This window comes from Hibiscus syriacus, unplaced genomic scaffold (genome assembly GCF_006381635.1).
Source record: "Hibiscus syriacus cultivar Baekdansim isolate YM2019G1 unplaced genomic scaffold, ASM638163v2 tig00000477_pilon, whole genome shotgun sequence".
NCBI classification, from domain to species: Eukaryota; Viridiplantae; Streptophyta; class Magnoliopsida; order Malvales; family Malvaceae; genus Hibiscus; species Hibiscus syriacus.
The window spans coordinates 1,042,562-1,049,057 of NW_024061790.1; positions in this window are offsets into that span (position 1 = coordinate 1,042,562).

Below are 6,496 nucleotides of genomic sequence, written 5' to 3' on the forward strand. Positions count from 1 at the left end.
TTTATTATGGACAAAGAGTTTTATGATCAAGTGAACTATAACAAAATCAAGGACTGTTATCTTGAAGAAGCTCTCAAAAAAGTTGAAAGTTATATACCCAAAGATCTTGTTAGATTGGTACCAAAAGCATTTTATGGTAAGAGCATCAATAGAAGCAATCAGAAAGGAGAGAGTTTTTATAAGAATCAAGCACGTTTTTGGAAAGACAAAAACAAGAAATTAAGTACAGAGGTCGAAGCCATGCTTAATGATTTTCGAAAAATCATTCAAACCTTCAAAAATGTTGGTTTAGGAAATACCCCAAAAGAATGGGTAACAAAGATCATTAAACTTAAAAATGATGCTGAACATTGGAAAAAGAATGAAAATATACATGAATATCGAGTAAAGAAGTTCTCCTATGACTTATAGATTGCAGAAGAAATGTGCAATACAACCATCATCAATTTGGGAAAATGTCAAGCTGAAAACCAGATGTTGAAGAAGACTACAACCAATATAGAAGCTTCATATCAGTTTTTCCAGTTTGAAATTGATGTTGAATTAAAATCCACCAGAGTTCAGAACCATACATTGATGAAGATGGTATATGATTATGGAGATCTTGTACAAGAACTTCTTGAACACAAAGGTTCTCTGATGAGGGAAAATGAGCAATTTTGTCTATAATTTCAGAAAATGGCAGGTAAGATTCAAAACAAAGCTAATGACATGAAGAAAGGTGCTGCCCAAGAAAGTAATGTGGCTCACAAACTGGTGGACTTAGTTGGTTTTACAAGGGAATTGAAGTAGAATGACAACTCGATTCTTGAGCACGAATGGAAATTAAATTGACTTTTTAAGGAGATAGAGAAATTATGAGGGAAAGTTATCCCTTATATGATCTTTTAGATGTACTAAAAACCTTTTGTGTTTAATGAAAGCTGTTTTAATATGATCACTCTTGAATTACACCTTTTTCATACATACATATGCATTTTCATTTTTATTTATGTATTTACATTCACGCTTTACATAGCATAATAACATGTGTCAATCATAAAAACATGGGAATAATCAGTGAAGGATTTCAAAATCAGGAATTCTGAAAGTATATTCAAGAATCAAGGTTAAGACTCTAAAAGATTGAAAGCAATGAATGGAATATTAGCTAGAGTTAGAAAGATTGAGAGAATCCAAGAGCAGCTTGGGGAGATTCAACGAGAAATGTTTGAAGAAACAAGAATATTCCAAGATGAGTCCAGGGAACAAATGTCTAAGCTGATGAGTATGATGGTTACTCTATTGTATGGGGATAAGATGTTAGAAGACCTTATTGAGCATGAAAAGATGAAAGCCTTGGGAAAAAGTCTAGATCATAATAATACAATTACTGCTACGATGATGAATAATCAACAACCTTTTAGGGAACTTAAAAATCCAACTCAGCTTCAAGGATCGGGAAATATGATAGAGGACATGGAAATTGAAGTTGGTTCAAAGAAAAGAAACATGAAAGAGGACCAAGTCCCATTAAAAAAAGGCTAACAAGGCAAGAAGGAAAATAGGATGAAACATCTCATTCCAATTCCAATCTCATATTCAGAATTTTTACCCTTTCTATTTGAAAATGGTCTTGTAACACCCATTCCTCCTAGTACTTATTTGTATCCAATTTGGCAAAATGTCAAGAGTTCATGCAATTATTATCATTCTGGAGATTTTGGGCACTCTACAGAAAATTGCATAATTCTGAAATTAAAAGTCCAAGACCTTATAACAGAAGGGTTGTTATGTTTCGAAGATGGGAAACCTAAGCTCCTAAGAAACTCAAAGCTGGTTGAGAAAGAGAAATCTTCAAATCACCATCTTTCTCATGATGTTGGTTAAGAATCAAACATTCAAAACAAACATTTTGATTATCGGTTATGAGGTCTTTAGGAAAGCAATAGTAAATAGACAGTGATGTCGAGAGATTTTCTATCCCGTTTTCCTTCAGTTTCATGTAGCAAATTATATTCCTAGTTACACAAAGCCTAAGTTATTGCCCCATGTTTGGCTAAACCTTTGATACCTCCTTACCCAAGATGGTATAATGAAAAAGTCTTTTGTGAGTATCATGCTGGAATCCGAGGACACTCCATCGAAAATTGTGGAAACTTCAAACGATGAGTTCAAGATCTTTTGACTCATGGAATTATAGTGGATGTTAATAGTCAATCTATTTTGATCAAACATTTTGGGGTCAACTCCCAAAATGAAGTTGATAGTGTGAAAACAAATAGAGGACAAGGCAAAACCAAGGAAGATGAAGTATGTATGCCCGATTTAACTCTCGATACTTCTTTGATGAGTAAGATATAGATGAGAAATGAAAAAGTGAAAGGAAAGGTAATTCGAGACTGGCCTACATGTTTAAGAATAAATAGGGCATATACAACCCTGAAAACACCTCAGACACCTATATCAGATTTTCTGAAATCAATGGAAGCAGGGGGCAATACTACTCCAATCACAACTGCAATGAGCGTCTAGAATTAGGAAACAACTATCATCACTAAAGAAATTTGTTCTGAAACTAACTTTGAGCCCAATTTTCAGCCAGAGAAGGAAAAGATGATAATGAAATTTGACCAAAAAACTACTCAGGAGAACGCATAGATTTTTGTACCTGAAGGTTCATCCAAAAAAGCTACCCAAGAAATTATCAACGAATGGGGGTAAATATAGATAAAGACCCTGGTCCAATTACACATCTAACATCCAAAGAAGTAATGAGGCAGTTAGATCAATAAGTGGAAGTTGTTGTTTACCATTATTGTATCTTATTTTGTAGCATCTTGTTTGAACATGTTTTTTGTTCCTTTATCCGCCTTTTTGGTAATAAATAAATTTGTGTTGGTTTTAAGGTTATGAGCATTGAATCAATTTTACAATCTTGTAGTTTTTTTAATATTATTGGATTAAAAACTCTTTATGGTTAGAGTTATACATCTTTAACAAAGTATCAAGATTGAAAACTGGAAAAAAAAGGACCTTCACCTTACCTCAGATGAAATATACCCAAACACTATACCCCATTACAAATATGAGAGAGCCTTATCCAGTGTAAGGAATTAGACAAAAGGCTTGGTATTTATATATGAGTGTACAACATAGGGCATCTTTTGTATGACATTGCAAAGCTGACTAGATTACTTTTCTATTGATGATATTCGATGATGAAACTTTTACAAATCTAGTCTTAGTCAGTTTCTTAGTAATTGAAATCTAGTAATGAGATTTTCTGACTTCGTCCAAACACATAGACTATAACAGGTTCTCCTTAAAAAAAAGTGAGAGCCATATATGCAATAAAGTTATCCCTATAAAGAAATTGGTTAATAGCTTTGACTTTATGGATAAGTTTCAATTAGCCCAATGAAGGTTAATTATAATAAAGCTGAATTCAGCTAGCCAAAATGGCAAAAGAAAAGGTTGTTGTAAGAGAGTTAAATAATACATGTTATAGTCTACTTCACACACGTGCACACAGAAATTTCATTATTAGACCGATATTTTTACACTACTTTGGGTAGAATTAAAAGATTTTAGAGAACTAAAATAGAGGTATCCTAGAAGATCTAGTAATTGGTTATGCTAATTGCATCATTTTGTACGCATCCGGTTAAAATACCAAGTCAAGAAAGTGAGGCATGTGACAATGTTCATAAAGAGTGAAAAAGGAGTGACATCTCCAATAAGATGAAACCATAGAAAATATGGAAGCCAACCTGAAACTAACCTCTCAATCTTGATACTTGTCAAAGAGCTATAACTCTGAAACATTTAAAGAGTTGTTGATTCTTTTGATATCCTTTGAACTCATGCTTATGGTCTGATTCTATTATGAACCTGTAAGGGACAATATTTTACAAAATTATTTTATTCTTTGATAAAGAAAGGAGGAAAAACAGTTTCAAACAGGACAATCTCAAATGAGAAAGAATCTTGAAGCAAGTTGATATTTATTTTACCCCTTTTGAAGAAAAAGAATGAGCAAGGCCACCATAATGATGAAATATTTCACATTCTTGAAAGCAAATGGCCCGAGAGACTAAAAAGTCTGAAGAGTTAAACTTACAACATTCCTTTTGTGACAACTCATCAAGAAGAGGATGATTGCCTTATCCAAAAGAAAGACACATATTCCAGAGCATAAAAAAAATGTAAGAATGTGGCCAGCCAAGGAATAGATGATTACTTTGTTAGGAAGATGCATGTCTATAAAACATTTTTGTCAAAGGAATAAGAGCATTCAAGATTACGAGATTTGGCATCAATAGAGCCATAAGTACACACAATGGGGCATTATCAAAGTTGGACCTCGTGAGGAGCATGAGATCCAAATTAAACACACTACGAGAGAAGACCTTATAACTTAGCATATGGGGACATTCTAAAGATTCATATCAGTGTGAAATAATGTTGGGGCATGCTGAAAGCCCATCTCAGTCAGAGATCCATGCGGGGCATTTTGAAGGCAAATATTGGGGCAAACTAAAAGCCCGTATGAGGGAAAGATCGTTAATTTGAGAAAATATTTCCAATGAAACAAAAAGGTATGAAGAATGAAAATGGTGAAACAATGACAATAGAGTTGACCATACATCACTATTTTGTCTATCATATGATTACATCATTCTGGCAGAAATCACAAGAAATGATGAATGTGTTGTCAAATGTTCCCTGATATGATCCTACTTGTATTTTCACAGAAGTATCATTATGATATCATACAAAAGCTCTAAACATCAAGTAAAGAGTTCCTAAGTTGAGAAATCTGGGTAGAAATAATAGGAAAATATGAACGTGTTGTTAAATGTTTTACTAACTAATGATTATGGTGCTAAACCAATGTTACGATCATGTGGTTGAATTAAGATGAAATTTCTCTTCAACTCCACGATTCAGAAGAAATGAAAATGATAAAAATTTCTCTCCACAGAAAAGGCGCTGGAATTTTAACAACAATAAACTAGTGGTGTAACATCCAAAAAACAGGTTAGTGACCAAATTATAAGATTTTGAAACTTTGTGTATGATTTAGAAAAGTTGGGAAAAGTTTAAGGAATTAAGTGGTAATTTTACCAAAAAGAATCTTATTCCATAAATGGATTTAGTGAGTGACCAAGTTATAAATTTGTAAAGTTTGGTGACTAAAGTATAAACTTTAAAAAGTTTAGGGACCAAAATGTAATTTTAAAAAGTTTCAAATTGGTCACGAAAATAGGAAAATAAATAAATTATTTTCACATTTCCAAAATGTTGGAAAATAATATTTAATGGTTTAATACCATGTTTAATTTGGACCTTTGAATTAAAATGACAGAATTGTAAGTTTTGGAAATTGCAAGGGAAAAATGGTAAAGTGGGAAAATATTTTGTTCATGTTTGACTATTGGAAGATGATAAGGTTACTGTAGCTTTATATTAATGTAAATATCAAGTTCATTATGGATAAATTAGTATAGATATTTTAATTTTAAGGGTAAATAAGTAATTCAGTATTTAATGAATTTTTATTTCATTAAATATTAAAAAAAGATGAAGAATTATCAAAACTTCATCATCTTCTCCAGCCGAAAGACGTGAGTTCTGTCAAAAGGTAAGAAAAATATTTCTTTTCCATTTTTGAGCCAATTCTTTTGGAATTCGAGTTATGTCGTGAAATAGGAAAGTGATCTACGCGAAAAACGCTATCATTTGATACCAATATTTCTTTCTAATCTTGCTGGATTTCAAAGATCCCAAATCTAAGAGTTTATGTTCATGATAGGATTCATGAAATTGATGATAAATCTTGATGATTTAGATGTTGTAGATTTATTTTCAAGCTTGATTTATGGTTAAAACATGTTCAATCTTTCTAGAAATTATTCTTTGAAAATTCGAGCATGATGTATTTGAGTGAGAAAAATTATGGAAAAATTATATAAGGTCTGGAAATGATGTAGGAATTATTCTACAAGCCTTAGAAAATTTAGGGACCATTCTATAATTTTTAAAAAGTTGGGGGACCAATTCGATAATTTTGGAAAAGTTGTGAATGGTTGTATAATTGTCTAATAGTTGATGTACTATGCTAGAAATTGTTGTTTTGGGATTGAAATTAGCATTTAAATGTGAAATATGACTATTTTGGAAGTTTGAAAGGATTGTTGATTTAAGTGTAACATTTACATAGTTGGAGTGCTTAAAGGCAATTGTACCTTTGTAAAAGTAATTGGTTGGTAATAATTCTAGTACTAAAATTTCTAGAATTTTTGGTATTTAAAATTTAAGTGATAAAATGGTGAATAACCATTTTATATAAATTGAAAAAGTTAGTGTCAATATTAAAAGGAATTATTAAGGGTTAAGTATTTTGATAGAAAATGAGTTTCAAGTATTTTATGGACTTTGTTTTGGGGATGTGTTTATGTTAGTACAATACTAACATGTGTATCGTTATGAAATTGTGATTTGTACAGATCAT